Here is a 17500-nt window from a genome sequence, read left to right on the forward strand (position 1 = left end):
TGCAAGGCTATCATCCGAGGGCTTACGACTGAACGCCTCTAAGTCGGAATCCCGCCTAGAAGGAGCGATACATCCGCGCCCAGCATCGGTGAGCTTGGTCTTGGATAGCCGGGGTGGGAGGTGCTTTCCTCCCCACCGCCGGTGACGAGAGCCGCATGACACTGGAACCGGACCGGGGCTAATGAACGCCTCAGTCCACCTCCCTCGTCAAAGCAAATGTCTCTTGATCCGGGTGTGAAATGACTCGTAAACGACCTGATTCGGAGTGCGGGTGTCGTAAGTGGCAGAGCGGGTGCATATACCGCGATCCATTGAAAGTCATCCCGTCCACTCAAACATTTGTCGGGGGGAAGGCGAAAGCAAACCCCCGGCCCTCCGGAGCGGTCCAGGTCTGGTTCTCTGGGGCGCGGGCCCCGGAGACTCCGTACACCGGTTAGAGGGAGCCGGTGGCGGGCATAGGGGAGGTGGGTACTCCCCTGTGAAATCCTGGATGACGGTTTTAGGTCTCGTAGTGGGCGAAAATCGGACTTAGTGCAATTTCCGAAACTCTGGTTCTCTGGGGGCGCGGGCCCCGAGAGTCCGTACACCGGTTAGAGGGAGCCGGTGGCGGGCATAGGGAGGCAGGTCGCTCCCTTGAATGGTCCTGGATGTCTGGACTTAGTGCAATTTCTGAAACTCTGGTTCTCTGGGGGCGCGGGCCCCGAGAGTCCGTACACCGGTTAGAGGGAGCCGGTGGCGGGCATAGGGAGGCAGGTCGCTCCCTTGAATGGTCCTGGATGTCTGGACTTAGTGCAATTTCTGAAACTCTGGTTCTCTGGGGGCGCGGGCCCCGAGAGTCCGTACACCGGTTAGAGGGAGCCGGTGGCGGGCATAGGGAGGCAGGTCGCTCCCTTGAATGGTCCTGGATGTCTGGACTTAGTGCAATTTCTGAAACTCTGGTTCTCTGGGGGCGCGGGCCCCGAGAGTCCGTACACCGGTTAGAGGAAGCCGGTGGCGGGCATAGGGAGGCAGGTCGCTCCCTTGAATGGTCCTGGATGTCAGCAATTTCTTAAGAAGGGCGCCCTCTTGTGGTCCCATGGCCGAAGTACATGCTCCGAGCCCGGGTATGGCAGTGGGCGGAATGAGACTTAGAGGAATGTTGACGGAGCCATGAGGGGCCCCCCCTGGAGGTCCCATGGCCGAGAAAAGTGCTCCGAGCCCGGGGTGATAGAGAACCGTGAACGCCGCGGTTAAAGACCTCGGGTATGGCAGTGGGCGGAATGAGACTTAAAGGAATATTGACGGAGCCAAGAGGGGCCTCCCCTGGAGGTCCCATGGCCGAGAAAAGTGCCCCGAGCCCGGGGTGATAGAGAACCGTAAAGCGCGCGGGTTTGGGGCTCGGGTCTTCCAGTGGGCGGAGTGAGACTTAAAGGAATATTGACGGAGCCAAGAGGGGCCTCCCCTGGAGGTCCCATGGCCGAGAAAAGTGCCCCGAGCCCGGGGTGATAGAGAACCGTAAAGCGCGCGGGTTTGGGGCTCGGGTCTTCCAGTGGGCGGAGTGAGACTTAAAGGAATATTGACGGAGCCATGAAGGGCCCCCCCTGGAGGTCCCATGGCCGAGAAAAGTGCTCCGAGCCCGGGGTGATAGAGAACCGTAAAGCGCGCGGGTTTGGGGCTCGGGTCTTCCAGTGGGCGGAGTGAGACTTAAAGGAATATTGACGGAGCCATGAAGGGCCCCCCCTGGAGGTCCCATGGCCGAGAAAAGTGCTCCGAGCCCGGGGTGATAGAGAACCGTAAAGCGCGCGGGTTTGGGGCTCGGGTCTTCCAGTGGGCGGAGTGAGACTTAAAGGAATATTGACGGAGCCATGAAGGGCCCCCCCTGGAGGTCCCATGGCCGAGAAAAGTGCCCCGAGCCCGGGGAGATAGAGAACCGTAAAGCGCGCGGGTTTGGGGCTCGGGTCTTCCAGTGGGCGGAGTGAGACTTAAAGGAATATTGACGGAGCCATGAAGGGCCCCCCCTGGAGGTCCCATGGCCGAGAAAAGTGCTCCGAGCCCGGGGTGATAGAGAACCGTAAAGCGCGCGGGTTTGGGGCTCGGGTCTTCCAGTGGGCGGAATGAGACTTAAAGGAATATTGACGGAGCCAAGAGGGGCCTCCCCTGGAGGTCCCGTGGCCGAGAAAAGTGCCCCGAGCCCGGGGAGATAGAGAACCGTAAAGCGCGCGGGTTTGGGGCTCGGGTCTTCCAGTGGGCGGAGTGAGACTTAGAGAAATGATGACGGAGCTAAGAGGGGCCCCCCCTGGAGGTCCCATGGCCGAGAAAAGTGCTCCGAGCCCGGGGAGATAGAGAACCGTAAAGCGCGCGGGTTTGGGGCTCAGGTCTTCCAGTGGGCGGAGTGAGACTTAGAGAAATGATGACGGAGCTAAGAGGGGCCCCCCCTGGAGGTCCCATGGCCGAGAAAAGTGCTCCGAGCCCGGGGAGATAGAGAACCGTAAAGCGCGCGGGTTTGGGGCTCAGGTCTTCCAGTGGGCGGAGTGAGACTTAGAGAAATGATGACGGAGCTAAGAGGGGCCCCCCCTGGAGGTCCCATGGCCGAGAAAAGTGCTCCGAGCCCGGGGAGATAGAGAACCGTAAAGCGCGCGGGTTTGAGGCTCAGGTCTTCCAGTGGGCGCTCGTTCCAGCGGCGCGGGCTGAATGGTTTAGTCCGAGGAGGAGTGCTTAAGTGTGGGCCGGATAGGTTCGAGAGGTGCGCTGGGTTCCTGGAGGTCCAGCCCCGGAGGTTTGGAGCGGGCGATGGAGCTAGCGAGGCCGAGTCGGGTGAGCCTGGGCCGGGCATGGGCGTTGGCGGCGATGGGGGTCTTCTCCCCGGAGGTTTGGAGCGGGCGATGGAGCGAGCGAGGCCGAGTCGGGTGAGCCTGGGCCGGGCATGGGTGTTGGCAGCGACGGGGGTGTCTTCCCCGGAGGTAAGTACCGTGGGGGGCAAGCGTGAGATATTCCAGGCCGGGAAAAGTGAGCTAAATTCGGCAAAGCGTTGTTAAAAAGGGGGTTCGGTTGATTTTTTTGTTAAATCTAAACGAACAAAGGGTGCGAGGCGTGAAAATTGCATTCAGCCGTGATTTTTTGGCAAAGTGCTAACCCTAGTGGTCTCCCAGTGGGACGTTTTAAAGTAGGACTTAGAAAAATTTCTGACCCTCTTCGCCCTAGGTAGCAAGCCCAAAACGGAGCACCTCGGAGTGGTAAAAATTCAGAGGGCATGGGGGTTTCCAGTGCGGTGCCGTCAGGACATTAGGGTTCCTTTAGAAAAGACGAAAGTTTGGGTACACCGTATGTAACTATGACAAGCCCAAGGCTCTGGTTCGCCTGTGGGCATGAATATAGTGAGATTTCCGCGTTATCTCACTGGAGGTGACCCCGGAACGGTTCAAAACCTAAGTCGAGACTTCCATGGAACCCCGATGATGGGAGTTTGAAGCCCGAGGAGTGACGCCCTCTGGGCTAAGGTTGCTGGTAGGTTCGGCCCCCCTCTCTGGAGGTCTAAATGACTTCCATGGACCCCGGTGATGCGAATTTGATGCCCGAGGAGTGACTCACCTCTGGGCTAAGGGTGGTGGTATGCCCAGCCCCCCCTCTGGAGGTCTCGAATGACTTCCATGGACCCCGGTGAAGCGTATTTCATGCCCGATGAGGAGCACACCTCTGGGCTAAGGGTGGTGGTATGCTCAGCCCCCCCTCTGGAGGTCTAAACTGACTTCCATGGACCCCGGTGATGCGAATTTGATGCCCGAGGAGTGACTCACCTCTGGGCTAAGGGTGGTGGTATGCCCGGCCCCCCCTCTGGAGGTCTCGAATGACTTCCATGGACCCCGGTGAAGCGTATTTCATGCCCGATGAGGAGCACACCTCTGGGCTAAGGGTGGTGGTATGCTCAGCCCCCCCTCTGGAGGTCTAAACTGACTTCCATGGACCCCGGTGATGCGAATTTGATGCCCGAGGAGTGACTCACCTCTGGGCTAAGGGTGGTGGTATGCCCGGCCCCCCCTCTGGAGGTCTCGAATGACTTCCATGGACCCCGGTGAAGCGTATTTCATGCCCGATGAGGAGCACACCTCTGGGCTAAGGGTGGTGGTATGCTCAGCCCCCCCTCTGGAGGTCTAAACTGACTTCCATGGACCCCGGTGATGCGAATTTGATGCCCGAGGAGTGATGCCCTCTGGGCTAAGGGTGGTGGTAAGCCCGGCCCCCCCTCTCTGGAGGTCTAGATTGACTTCCATGGACCCCGGTTAAGCGTATTTCATGCCCGAGGAGTGACGCCCTCTGGGCTAAGGGTGGTGGTATGCCCGGCCCCCCCTCTGGAGGTCTCCAAAACCTAAGTCGAGACTTCCATGGACCCCGGTGTAGCGTATTTCATGCCCGAGGAGTGACGCCCTCTGGGCTTAGGGTGGTGGTAAGCCCGGCCCCACTCTCTGGAGGTCTAAACTGACTTCCATGGACCCCGGTTATCCGAATTTTATGCCCGAGGAGTGACGCCCTCTGGGCTTAGGGTGGTGGTAAGCCCGGCCCCACTCTCTGGAGGTCTAAACTGACTTCCATGGACCCCGGTTGTCCGAATTTCATGCCCGAGGAGTGACGCCCTCTGGGCTTAGGGTGGTGGTAAGCCCGGCCCCACTCTCTGGAGGTCTAAACTGACTTCCATGGACCCCGGTTATCCGAATTTCATGCCCGAGGAGTGATGAACCTCTGGGCTAAGGGTGGTGGTAAGTGCAGCCCCCCCTCTGGAGGTTTCCAAAACCTAAGTCGAGACTTCCATGGACCCCGGTGATGCGAATTTCAAGCCCGAGGAGTGGTGCCCTCTGGGCTAAGGGTGGTGGTAAGCCCGGCCCCCCCTCTCTGGAGGTCTAAAAGGACTTCCATGGACCCCGGTATAGCGTATTTCATGCCCGAGGAGTGACGCCCTCTGGGCTTAGGGTGGTGGTAAGTGCAGCCCCCCCTCTGGAGGTTTCCAAAACCTAAGTCGAGACTTCCATGGACCCCGGTGATGCGAATTTCAAGCCCGAGGAGTGGTGCCCTCTGGGCTAAGGGTGGTGGTAAGCCCGGCCCCCCCTCTCTGGAGGTCTAAAAGGACTTCCATGGACCCCGGTATAGCGTATTTCATGCCCGAGGAGTGACGCCCTCTGGGCTTAGGGTGGTGGTAAGTGCAGCCCCCCCTCTGGAGGTTTCCAAAACCTAAGTCGAGACTTCCATGGACCCCGGTGATGCGAATTTCAAGCCCGAGGAGTGGTGCCCTCTGGGCTAAGGGTGGTGGTAAGCCCGGCCCCCCCTCTCTGGAGGTCTAAACTGACTTCCATGGACCCCGGTGTAGCGTATTTCATGCCCGAGGAGTGACGCCCTCTGGGCTTAGGGTGGTGGTAAGCCCGGCCCCCCCTCTCTGGAGGTCAAAATTGACTTCCATGGACCCCGGTTATCCGAATTTTATGCCCGAGGAGTGACGCCCTCTGGGCTAAGGGTGGTGGTAAGTCCGGCCCCCACCCTCTGGATGCGTTCAAAACCTAAGTCGAGACTTCCATGGACCCCGGTGATGCGAAGTGACATGCCCGAAGAGTGGTGCCTTCTGGGCTAAGGTTGTGATAAGCCCGGTCTCTCCTCTGGAGGTCTGTGGTTTTAAAGTGAATATTTTCTAAGTCCCTCACCTGAGATTTTAAGAGAATCAGGACCCTCCTCAAGCCTCGTAGCGAGTCCGAGGGAGGTTCATCGTTGTCGGCTATGCGAAAGGGGTTCAGACGCCTCTAATCCTGTGGGCATATGGTTTCTCAGCCTGGTGCCGTCGGGATATTAGGGAGGCATTAAATCAGACGTAAGTTTGGGTAACAGCGATGCGAAACGCTATGCCCAAAGGAGTGGCTTCCCGATGGGCTTGAAATAATGGGAATGTCCGCTCTGCTTCCCTGGATGTGTTCAAAACCTAAGTCGAGACATCCGTAGACCCCGTTGATGCGAATTCCATGCCCGAGGAGTGACGCCCTCTGGGCTTAAGGGTGGTGGTAAGACCGGCCCCACTCTCTGGAGGTCTAAACTGACTTCCATGGACCCCGGTGATGCGAATTTCATGCCCGAGGAGTGGTGCCCTCTGGGCTAAGAGTGGTGGTAAGACCGGCCCCACCCTCTGGATGTCTAAAATGACTTCCATGGACCCCGGTGATTCGAATTTCAAGCCCGAGGAGGTGCACACCTCCGGGCTAAGGGGATGGTTTGGGTGGCCTCCCCTCTGGATGTGTTCAAAACCTAAGTTGAGACATCCATGGACCCCGGTTATCCGAATTTCATGCCCGAGGAGTGACGCCCTCTGGGCTAAGAGTGGTGGTAAGACCGGCCCCACTCTCTGGAGGTCTAAAATGACTTCCATGGACCCCGGTGATGCGAATACACAAGCCCGAGGAGTGGCACACCTCTGGGCTAAGGGGATGGTTTGGGTTGCCTCCCCTCTGGAGGTCTAAAATGACTTCCATGGACCCCGTTGATGCGAATACACAAGCCCGAGGACTGGCACACCTCTGGGCTAAGGGGATGGTTTGGGTTGCCTCCCCTCTGGAGGTCAAAAATGACTTCCATGGACCCCGTTGATGCGAATACACAAGCCCGAGGACTGGCACACCTCTGGGCTAAGGGGATGGTTTGGGTTGCCTCCCCTCTGGAGGTCAAAAATGACTTCCATGGACCCCGTTGATGCGAATACACAAGCCCGAGGACTGGCACACCTCTGGGCTAAGGGGATGGTTTGGGTTGCCTCCCCTCTGGAGGTCAAAAATGACTTCCATGGACCCCGTTGATGCGAATACACAAGCCTGAGGACTGGCACACCTCTGGGCTAAGGGGATGGTTTGGGTTGCCTCCCCTCTGGAGGTCAAAAATGACTTCCATGGACCCCGTTGATGCGAATACACAAGCCCGAGGACTGGCACACCTCTGGGCTAAGGGGATGGTTTGGGTTGCCTCCCCTCTGGAGGTCTAAAATGACTTCCATGGACCCCGGTGATGCGTATTTAAAGCCCGAGGACTGGCACACCTCTGGGCTAAGGGGATGGTTTGGGTTGCCTCCCCTCTGGAGGTCTAAAAATGACTTCCATAGACCCCGGCGAAGCGAATTTAAAGCCCGAGGACTGGCACCCCTCTGGGCTAAGGGGATGGTTAGGGTGGCCTCCCCTCTGGATGTCTAAAATGACTTCCATGGACCCCGGTGATGCGAATACACAAGCCCGAGGAGTGGCACACCTCTGGGCTAAGGGGATGGTTTGGGTTGCCTCCCCTCTGGAGGTCTAAAAATGACTTCCATAGACCCCGGCGAAGCGAATTTAAAGCCCGAGGACTGGCACCCCTCTGGGCTAAGGGTGGTGGTTAATCCGGCCCCCCCTTCTGGATGTGTTCAAAACCTAAGTCGAGACATCCATGGACCCCGGTGATGCGAAGTGACATGCCCGAGGAGTGGCGCCCTCTGGGCTAAGGTTGTGATAAGCCCGGTCTCTCCTCTGGAGGTCTGTGGTTTTAAAGTGAAAATTTTCTAAGTCCCTCACCTGAGATTTTAAGAAAATCAGGACCCTCCTCAAGCCTCGTAGCGAGTCCGAGGGAGGTTCATCGTTGTCAGCTATGCGAACGAGGTTCCAATGCCTCAAATCCTGTGGGCATATGGTTTCTCAGCCTGGTGCCGTCGGGATATTAGGGAGGCATTAAATCAGACGTAAGTTTGGGTAACAGCGATGCGAAACGCTATGCCCAAAAGAGTGGCTTCCCGATGGGCTTGAAATAATGGGAATGTCCGCTCTGCTTCCCTGGATGTGTTCAAAACCTAAGTCGAGACATCCGTAGACCCCGTTGATGCGAATACCGAAGCCCGAGGACTGGCACACCTCTGGGCTAGGGTGGGGATAAGATATGCCCCCACCCTCTGGAGGTTTTCAAAACCTAAGTCGAGACCTCCATAGACCCCGGTGATGCGAATACCGAAGCCCGAGGACTGGCACCCCTCTGGGCTAGGGTGGGGATAAGATATGCCCCCACCCTCTGGAGGTTTTCAAAACCTAAGTCGAGACCTCCATAGACCCCGGTGATGCGAATACCGAAGCCCGAGGACTGGCACCCCTCTGGGCTAGGGTGGTGGTTAATCCGGCCCCCCCTCTGGAGGTTTTCAAAACCTAAGTTGAGACCTCCGTAGACCCCGGTGATGCGAATACCGAAGCCCGAGGACTGGCACCCCTCTGGGCTAGGGTGGTGGTTAATCCGGCCCCCCCTCTGGAGGTTTTCAAAACCTAAGTTGAGACCTCCGTAGACCCCGGTGATGCGAATACCGAAGCCCGAGGACTGGCACACCTCTGGGCTAGGGTGGTGGTTAATCCGGCCCCCCCTCTGGAGGTTTTCAAAACCTAAGTTGAGACCTCCGTAGACCCCGGTGATGCGAATACCGAAGCCCGAGGACTGGCACACCTCTGGGCTAAGGGGTTGGTATGCTCGGCCTCCCCTCTGGAAGTCTAAAAATAATTAGAAATATTTCTAAGTTCGACAACGAGCACTGGCAGAACTGGACCAAAGACTTCCATACACCCCGGTGATGCGAAGTTTCAAGCCCGAGGAGTGGCACACCTCTGGGCTAAGGGGATGGTTTGGGTTGCCTCCCCTCTGGAGGTCTAAAAATGACTTCCATGGACCCCGTTGATGCGAATACACAAGCCCGAGGACTGGCACACCTCTGGGCTAAGGGGATGGTTTGGGTTGCCTCCCCTCTGGAGGTCTAAAAATGACTTCCATGGACCCCGTTGATGCGAATACACAAGCCCGAGGAGTGGCACACCTCTGGGCTAAGGGGATGGTTTGGGTTGCCTCCCCTCTGGATGTCTAAAATGACTTCCATGGACCCCGTTGATGCGAATACACAAGCCCGAGGACTGGGACACCCTCTGGGCTTAAGGTGGAGGTAAGCCCGGCCTCCCCTCTTTATTAAAAAAAAACTCTAAGTCCCAACGGCAAATGCCAGAGCTTTAAGCCGAAACTCAAGAGAGTTCGATCGGTATAACTGACTTGACTATCTGCCCTTAGCCCCCGATGGTTCATTCTATATATGCCCGGAGAAGTGGCTGGTTTCCGGGGCCAAAAAAGCCAAATGGTCTCCTATATTCATGCGACGGGTGCCTAAAGGTAAGTTTACCGCCCCCAGTGAACTGCCTAAGGTCCATAGGCCTCCGACCACTGCTCCCTTAGCGGGGCGGTGGAACGGGCCGCCCGCCGACAAAGTTAACTGTTAAACCCATTTAATTTCAATGACCTTTAGTTCCAACTCCCTCCCTGGGGGGGATTGGTTCTATATATGCCCGGAGAAGTGGCTGGTTTCCGGGGCCAAAAAAGCCAAATGGTCTCCTATATTCATGCGACGGGTGCCTAAAGGTAAGTTTACCCACCCCGGTGAACTGCCTAAGGTCCATAGGCCTCCGACCACTGCTCCCTTAGCGGGGCGGTGGAACGGGCCGCCCGCCGACAAAGTTAACTGTTAAACCCATTTAATTTCAATGACCTTTAGTTCCAACTCCCTCCCTGGGGGGGATTGGTTCTATATATGCCCGGAGAAGTGGCTGGTTTCCGGGGCCAAAAAAGCCAAATGGTCTCCTATATTCATGCGACGGGTGCCTAAAGGTAAGTTTACCCACCCCGGTGAACTGCCTAAGGTCCATAGGCCTCCGACCACTGCTCCCTTAGCGGGGCGGTGGAACGGGCCGCCCGCCGACAAAGTTAACTGTTAAACCCATTTAATTTCAATGACCTTTAGTTCCAACTCCCTCCCTGGGGGGGATTGGTTCTATATATGCCCGGAGAAGTGGCTGGTTTCCGGGGCCAAAAAAGCCAAATGGTCTCCTATATTCATGCGACGGGTGCCTAAAGGTAAGTTTACCCACCCCGGTGAACTGCCTAAGGTCCATAGGCCTCCGACCACTGCTCCCTTAGCGGGGCGGTGGAACGGGCCGCCCGCCGACTAAGTTAACCCATAACCACTGATCGTTTAAGTCTTAAGGCCGGTCGGACCTCGTAAAAAGTCTCCCTCTGGGAGGATCACCCAATCTCCACCCCCCCTCCATCTCCAAACCGAAGCAAGTACCACACGGGAACACTCTGTTTGGGGATTCAGAAATAAATGTATTTATTTCGCAGTAAAACATATCAAAGCCACGGGGGTGCAGAAACACGGAGTGAATCCCGGCTGGGTTGCGCTTTGAAGAGGGTCCGGTTCAGGCCGTTTCGAGGGCGGAAAGACGGTTCTCACGAGCCCGCATCACATCGGCCGCAGAGAGGCCGGCTCGGTAGAAGGCCCGGGCAGTGATGTTGGAGTGGCACATGCTTGTCGTCACTCGATCTCTATCTTCGGCCGGCAGAGTCGAAACCTGAAACAGAGGTGCGAGGTGTCAGAAGTAGGAAGGCCGGGGTTAAGAGCCCACATAAGTCGGATTAAGTTCAACACTCACTTGGTTCGAAACAGCCGTGCGGATCAGGTTGAAGGCCACCGCGCCTCCGAGGCCCGCATCCGTCCACGCGATCCGAAGCAGTGAGTTTGGCTTGCGCAGCTGGTTCCCCCTGTCCAAGAACACGAACCCGTCCCGGGCCCCGTGTAAGTCGCTGAGTGCGGTCAACCAGGCCAGCTCTGTGGCAGACAACCCGATCGGAGCGTCCCCGAACGAGGCGTTGGTCTTGTGTTCACGAACATAAACCACGAAGCCGGTGCCATCCGTGGTGCTGGCTTGCCTCAACTCTCCAACCGTCAGGTTGAGAAACACAACCGACCGGTGACCGGTTAAGACAGACAAAAGGCCGAGCAGGTACCCCTGGAGCATCCGTAGCGTCGACCGGCGGGCGGTGTCCCCCGTCCGGGCCGCGTCTATGAGCTCTGGGATTCGGGTCTTAGCGTGGCTTAGGAAGACCCTGAAATCCGAAGGTTGCGGCAAGCGACTCAGCTTCGCTCTCTTCACGCGCTGGCGATGGCCCAGAATCGTGCGTGCGATGTCCCGATGAGCCTTGGCGAAGGTCAGCTTCAGCCTCTGGAGCTCTTCGGGGCTGACCCCGGCGGTCTCTGGGTCGAAGGCAGCGACGTGGGAGACGAACGCCTTGGCGCTGTGCAGGTAACACTTAACGGTTGTCGAAGCGTAACCCAGTTTCTGAAGGCTCTGTACCCAAGTGGGAACGTTCGTGTGATGGACGAAAGACAGGTCTGTGAATTGGCAGCCGGGCGGGGCGCAGTGAAGCAGGAACCGAATAACGTGGCCCCGTCGCTGGCGAGAGTTCTCGATGTCCTTCGGTGACGCGTCGACCCGCAGGTAGAACTTCTGAAAGTCGTCTACCGAACGGCTGACGTAGGTGTCCCGAAACCGATGCGGGATCACGAGCTGCCTCCCCCGGGAGGTTCGCCGTGCCCGCTCGGTCTCTGAATCCGTGTCCGAGGTGGATTCGGCAGGGGAAGACTCGCTCGGTTGGTAGTCGCTGTCGACCGGCTCCGGCGTGGCTTGGCCCGTAGTGGCTTGGCCCGGGGAGGCTTGGTCCGGCGAGGCTGGGTCCGGCGAAGCTGGGTCCGGCGTGTTGGGTCCCGGCGTGCTTGGGCCCGGCGTGCTTGGGCCCGGCATGGCTGGGTCCGGCATGCTGGGGCCCGGCGTGCTGGGGCCCGGCGAGGCTGGATTCGGGGAACAGGATACCGAGGGCGGTGGAGGGTTCCGCGGCTTAGACTGTTGATAGCGACGCAGAAGGTGGATGGTGCGAAGGCGTCGAGCGGCAGAGAGAGCGATCCGAAGGGCGAGGCCTTTGAGGGAATGCGCCGAGCCCAGGTGATCCGCCGGCGAAGAGAGAGACGGCAGGCCGCAGAGAGGGCAGTCGAGCTGGGACGAATTCTCCCCACTTTGGTCCAGTCCCCGGAGAAAGTCAATGTCGGCAGATCCAAGGCGGTGGAAGGTGGTATAATGGGAAGTCAGATCCGTAATGGCTTGCTCGCAGAGCGGGCAAGCATCAGGCGTGGTTGGCTCCGGCGTGCTTGGGTCCGGTGAGCTTGGGTACAGCATGGTTGGGTCCGGCGTGCTTGGGTCCGGCGTGCTTGGGTCCGGCGTGTTCGGGTCCGGCGTGTTCGGGTCCGGCGTGTTCGGTCCCGGCGTGCTCGGTCCCGGCGTGCTCGGTCCCGGCGTGTTCGGTCCCGGCGCGCTCGGTCCCGGCGTGCTTGGTCCCGGCGGCGAGGCTGGATTCGGGGAACGGGATCCCGAGGGCGGTGGAGGGTTCCGCGGCTTAGACTGTTGATAGCGACGCAGAAGGTGGAGGGTGCGAAGGCGTCGAGCGGCAGAGAGAGCGATCCGAAGGGCGAGGCCTTTGAGGGAATGCGCCGAGCCCAGGTGATCTGCCGGCGAAGAGAGAGACGGCAGGCCGCAGAGAGGGCAGTCGAGCTGTGATGAATTCTCCCCGCTTCGGTCCAGTTCTCGGAGGAAGGCTGCGTCGTCCGGTCCGAGTCTGTGGAAGATGGTAAAGTGGAAAGTCAGATCCGTAGCAATGGCTTGTTCGCAAAGCGGGCAGCTATCCATGGTGAGAGACTGACGGCTCCGAGTGAAGGCGACCCCTTATATAGCCCCCGGTTCGTGCATAATTAGGGGTTATGGGCGTTGATCGCTCCCGTTCGCGTTCGACGTTCGCCCATCTTGGGTGTATGAACCAATGAGAACCAAGACCGATAGCGTATTACTGCCAAAATTAGTCCCGGTTTCCGAGCCAGGTGCCGGGCAGAGCGATGGGGAGTGGTCCCCAAGGTCCGTGGGGCCTACCACTGTCATAAATCCGAGTGGCTTCCACTCGGTCCGCCTCGACCGGGTACCTTTAAGGTCAAGTCCCAACCCCGGATCTCGTATCACGGTGGTATTGGGACTGCCTGTGGGTCTATAGGCCACCGACCATCTGCCCACTTGTGGGGCGGGTGGAACGGGCCGCCCCGTCGATTGTTATAAGCCCGTTGTGTCCACCCCGATGATTCGTTCGATGTATGCCTGGGAAGGTAAAACATTCCTGGGCATGGGGGGTCGAGCGTATGAGGGGTTTCCCCCGTCCCGAAAGAGAGAGTTTTCCGACCGATGATTCGTTCGATATGCCTGCCCGGGGAGGGTCAACTTCCCTGGGCACCGGGGGGTCGAACGTATGAGGATTGTCCCCCTTTTTAAACCCATAAATTTGCCCGTGCGCGAGTCGACGGGGCCGCGTAACCCCCCGAGGCGTTGGCCGGCGGTCATCCGCCGGTCCGTGGGATCTCCCGACCTTTCCCCTCCTTTGAGCGGGACGTGGGAGCGCACCACCGGGCCCCCGGCTGGAAACGGCCGGAGGCAAAGAGCGCATTAGAGGTGACACGGATCGGTCTTCCACAGACCGCGGCTGGAAGTTCGCAGGGTCGGCCTACGGGATCCGACCCTTCGTCTTCTTAAACGCAGACTTCCGTAGGCTCCGGGGGGCGAAACCGTAAACCTTTGCCGACCTCCTCGCACTGCGAGGGGGCCAGGATTTGCGGCTTGTCCGCGTATCGGTCCTACCAAGGACCGCGGCTGGAAGTTCGGTGGTGAGCCCTCGACCTTACGAGATTGAGGGCAAAACCCTTCGTCTTCTGAACATCAGACGGCTCCGGTGGTGGCGTACCGTAAAAACCTATGCCGACTTCCTCGCGCTTTGAGGGGGCCAGGATTCTCTTCCATTCTCTTCCCTTAACGGCTGTCCTTCACGGCCGTTCGAGCTCGGTATACGCGGAGCACCAGGGGCAGGCTTCTAAGCCTAAATACAGTGCTTAGAGCGATCCTCCCCACCTTGTGCTCCCAGCCTCCATGGCTCGTGGATGCCCGTAAGAGGCATGTCCGCTTGTCCAGAACGGTTCCGAGGGGGACTTAGTCGGCCGGTCGATCCAACAGTAGGTCCGTTCAACGTCCGCGTCGGTGGTGCCTTAGGGTCGGGATCCGTTTGAGGGAAGGACCCGGCCCCTAGCCTGCACCGTCCGGGCGAGAATCATACGTTTTCCAAGTTGCCAAGTCGATTGCAGACCCCCACAGCGGGGTCGCGTTCGATCCTCTTCGCTGGTGTCCCCTGAGATCACTCTCACGGGCTCCATGCGCCCCCTCTCTTTCCCCGTCCGGGGTTTGAGATCCAAGGGGGGTCGGTCTGGTTGATCCTGCCAGTATTATATGCTTGTCTCAAAGATTAAGCCATGCAAGTCTAAGTACACACGGGTTTTGGTACAGTGAAACTGCGAATGGCTCATTAAATCAGTTATGGTTCCTTTGATCGCTCCACACGTTACTTGGTATAACTGTGGTAATTCCAGAGCTAATACATGCAAACGAAGCGTTGGAAGGGTTCTGGGGGTCGGCGTGAAATGCTCTCCCGGCCCCTGTCCCCCGGATACGTGCATTTATCAGAACCGAAAAACCCTCCCGGCTCCGGTCGGGTCGCTTTGGTGACTCTAGATAACCTCTGGCCGATCGTTAAGCCCTCCGGGGCGGCGACGTATCATTCGAGTGTCTGCCCTATCAACTTTCGACGGTAGGCTACGTGCCTACCGTGGTGACCACGGGTAACGGGGAATCTGGGTTCGATTCCGGAGAGGGAGCCTGAGAAACGGCTACCACTTCCAAGGAAGGCAGCAGGCGCGCAAATTACCCATTCCCGACACGGGGAGGTAGTGACGAAAAATATCGATGCGGGTCCTATGATCCTGTGGAGCGTAATCGAAATGAACTCAATCTATGTCCGTGAGTGATGACCCATTGGAGGGCAAGTCTGGTGCCAGCAGCCGCGGTAATTCCAGCTCCAATAGCGTATGCTAAAGTTGCTGCAGTTAAAAAGCTCGTAGTTGGATGTGGGGACAGGTCTCGGATCCCCTGTACTGTCCGGGATGGCGTGGGGAGCTCCTTCGGGGGTGACCCCCTGTCTCTGGGTGGATGTTGGGACCTGGTCCCTACCCGCCGGTGTCCTCTGCTCGCCGGCCGCGGAGAAGCCCTTAGCTGGGTACTTCACTGCGGTGCACGGTGGGTTGGAGGGTCCGGAGCGTTTACTTTGAATAAAGCAGAGTGCTCAAAGCAGGCCGACACGTGCCATGTCTGACTGAGCTAGGAATAATGGAATAGGGCCCTTCCGCGGGGCTTCGGGGTCTCTCCTTCGGGACGGCTGGTCGTTCCGGAGTGGGGCTCCGGGGCTTCCACGGTCCTATTTCGTGGGTTTTAAGGACCGAGGGCAATGATTAAGAGGGACGGCCGGGGGCATCCGTACCACACCGATAGAGGTGAAATTCGTTGACCGGTGTGGGACGAACGAAAGCGAAAGCATTTGCCAAGAATGTTTTCATTAATCAAGAACGAAAGTCGGGGGAGCGAAGACGATCAGATACCGTCGTAGTTCCGACCGTAAACTATGCCGACCCGCGATCCGGCGGCGTGAGGCTAGCGACCATGACCCGCCGGGCAGCGTGAGGGAAACCACGAGTCTTTGGGCTCTGGGGGGAGTACGGTTGCAAAGCTGAAACTTAAAGGAATTGACGGAAGGGCACCACCAGGAGTGGAGCTTGCGGCTTAATTTGACTCAACACGGGGAATCTCACCCGGCCCGGACACGGTAAGGATTGACAGATTGATGGCTCTTTCTTGATTCTGTGGGTGGTGGTGCATGGCCGTTGGGAGTTCGTGGAGCGATTCGTCTGGTTAACTCCGATAACGGACGAGACCCTGTGCCTTAAAAAGTTACACGGCCCTCCCTTGGGTCCCTGTGGGGGCTTGCGGCCCGAGGGGTTCGTCGGTCGGTGGCCGAACTTCTTAGAGCGATCCGGGGCAAGGCAAAGCCGTATGAGATTCGGGGCCATAACAGGTCTGTGATGCCCTTAGACGCCCGGGGCCGCACGTGAGTTACACTGGCTGGTTCAGCATGTGCATCCATCCTATGCCGAAAGGCCTGGGCAATCCTATGAACGCCTTCCCCGCTGGGGATAGGGGATTGTAACTTTTCCCCTTGAACGAGGAATTCCAAGTAGTCGCGGGTCACCAGCCCGCGTCGATTAAGTCCCTGCCCTTTGTACACACCGCCCGTCGCTACTACCGATTGGATGGCCTGGTGAGGTCCTCGGACCATCTCCGAGGTGCCCCTTTACCGGGGGGTTGCCTCGTTGAGGTGGGAAGTCGATCGAACCTGGGCATCTAGAGGGAGTAAAAGTCGTAACAAGGTTTCCGTAGGGGAACCTGCGGAAGGATCATTAACGGTGACCTGGCCACGGCCGGTTGTCGAGTCGGACTCGAGAGGCCAAACCTCCCCCGGCGGGTACCTTCAAGGTATGGACCGCAGAAGCCTCGTACCTTTCGTCGTCGGCCGACGTGAGTCTCTCCCCCTCCGGGTGGGTGGACGTAGCGAGCCGGCTTCGGAACTCGGGGTTATGCGAGGACCGCCTTAGGTGCATAGGTACCCCGGTCCGCCCCCCTCGTTCGCGGGGGGGAGAGTGGCGCCGGAGCCGCCCGCCGGGTCGTTAAACCAACCATTGATCGTTGAAGGCTTGATTGTGCGTGCGCGAGTCAAAGGGGCTTACTCACCCCCAGGGCGTTGGCCGGTGCTCGCCGGCCTCGGTGGGATCTCCCTGAACCCATCCCCCCGGCACAGGGGGTGGTGGTGGACGGGAGCGTACCGCCGGGCGAAACTCTTTCCCCTCACGGGGTTGGAGCGGAGCTTAAGAGCGCATGCAAATACCCCGATGTTGGCTTCGCAGAGACGGACCGTATAATAGTCTAAGGCCGGTGCGCGAGTTGAAGGGGCCTCACGAACCCCGGATGCGTTTAAACACCCGAAGGAGACGGCCGGTGCCCGCCGGTCCTGACTAGGTGGGATCTACCCAGCGCCTTCCCCTAAGCGGGGGACTTGGGAGCGTACCACCGGGCCTCGCTCATACCCTCCGGGGTGGAGAGCTTGGCTTTGAGCGCACGCCTGAATGCCTTAGACCGGGACCCGTAACGCAGCGAACCAAACCCTGGGCCTCGCCGGGAACGGTGGGGCCTAGACCCGGTCTCCTAAACCACGTAAGTCTCGGGCACCTACTCGGGCGATCGTCCCCCGGGCCGTAACTCCTCGGTCCGGTGGTGACGCCCAGGTTCAATGACCTTCCCCCCTCCACGGGGGGGAAGGCACCCGGCTTGAAATATTGTCAAACGTTGTCTCGTGTTCGAATGGCTTCCTTCGCCCGGCCTGTAACGGGCCGGGCACAAACCTCATACAACTCTTAGCGGTGGATCACTTGGCTCGTGCATCGATGAAGAACGCGGTAACCTGCGTTAAATAATGTGAATTGCAGAACACAGATCATCGATATTTCGAACGCACATGGCGGCCGCGGGGGTCCATCCCGCGGCCACGCCTGTCTGAGGGTCGGTTTACCCATCGATCGGTCTTCCTAGACCGCGGCTGGGAGTTCGCAGGGCCTCCACCTCGGACGGCCCTTCGTCTCCCTAAACCCAGACTCGGGCCT

At 58.8% G+C, this 17500-nt stretch overlaps 1 non-coding gene and 1 pseudogene across 1 annotated transcript; both read left to right on the forward strand.

The window, feature by feature from the left end:
• Positions 1 to 343, forward strand: part of LOC136684638 (28S ribosomal RNA) — a 4392-nt pseudogene extending 4049 nt beyond the window's left edge.
• Positions 344 to 17249: 16906 nt separating this feature from the next.
• Positions 17250 to 17403, forward strand: LOC136684631 (5.8S ribosomal RNA). The gene has a single exon (XR_010799750.1). It is a non-coding gene; the product is annotated as a 5.8S ribosomal RNA (ribosomal RNA).
• The last annotated feature ends 97 nt before the right edge of the window (positions 17404 to 17500 follow it).

The sequence above is a fragment of the Hoplias malabaricus genome, unplaced genomic scaffold (genome assembly GCF_029633855.1).
Source record: "Hoplias malabaricus isolate fHopMal1 unplaced genomic scaffold, fHopMal1.hap1 scaffold_25, whole genome shotgun sequence".
In the NCBI taxonomy this organism is placed as follows: Eukaryota; Metazoa; Chordata; class Actinopteri; order Characiformes; family Erythrinidae; genus Hoplias; species Hoplias malabaricus.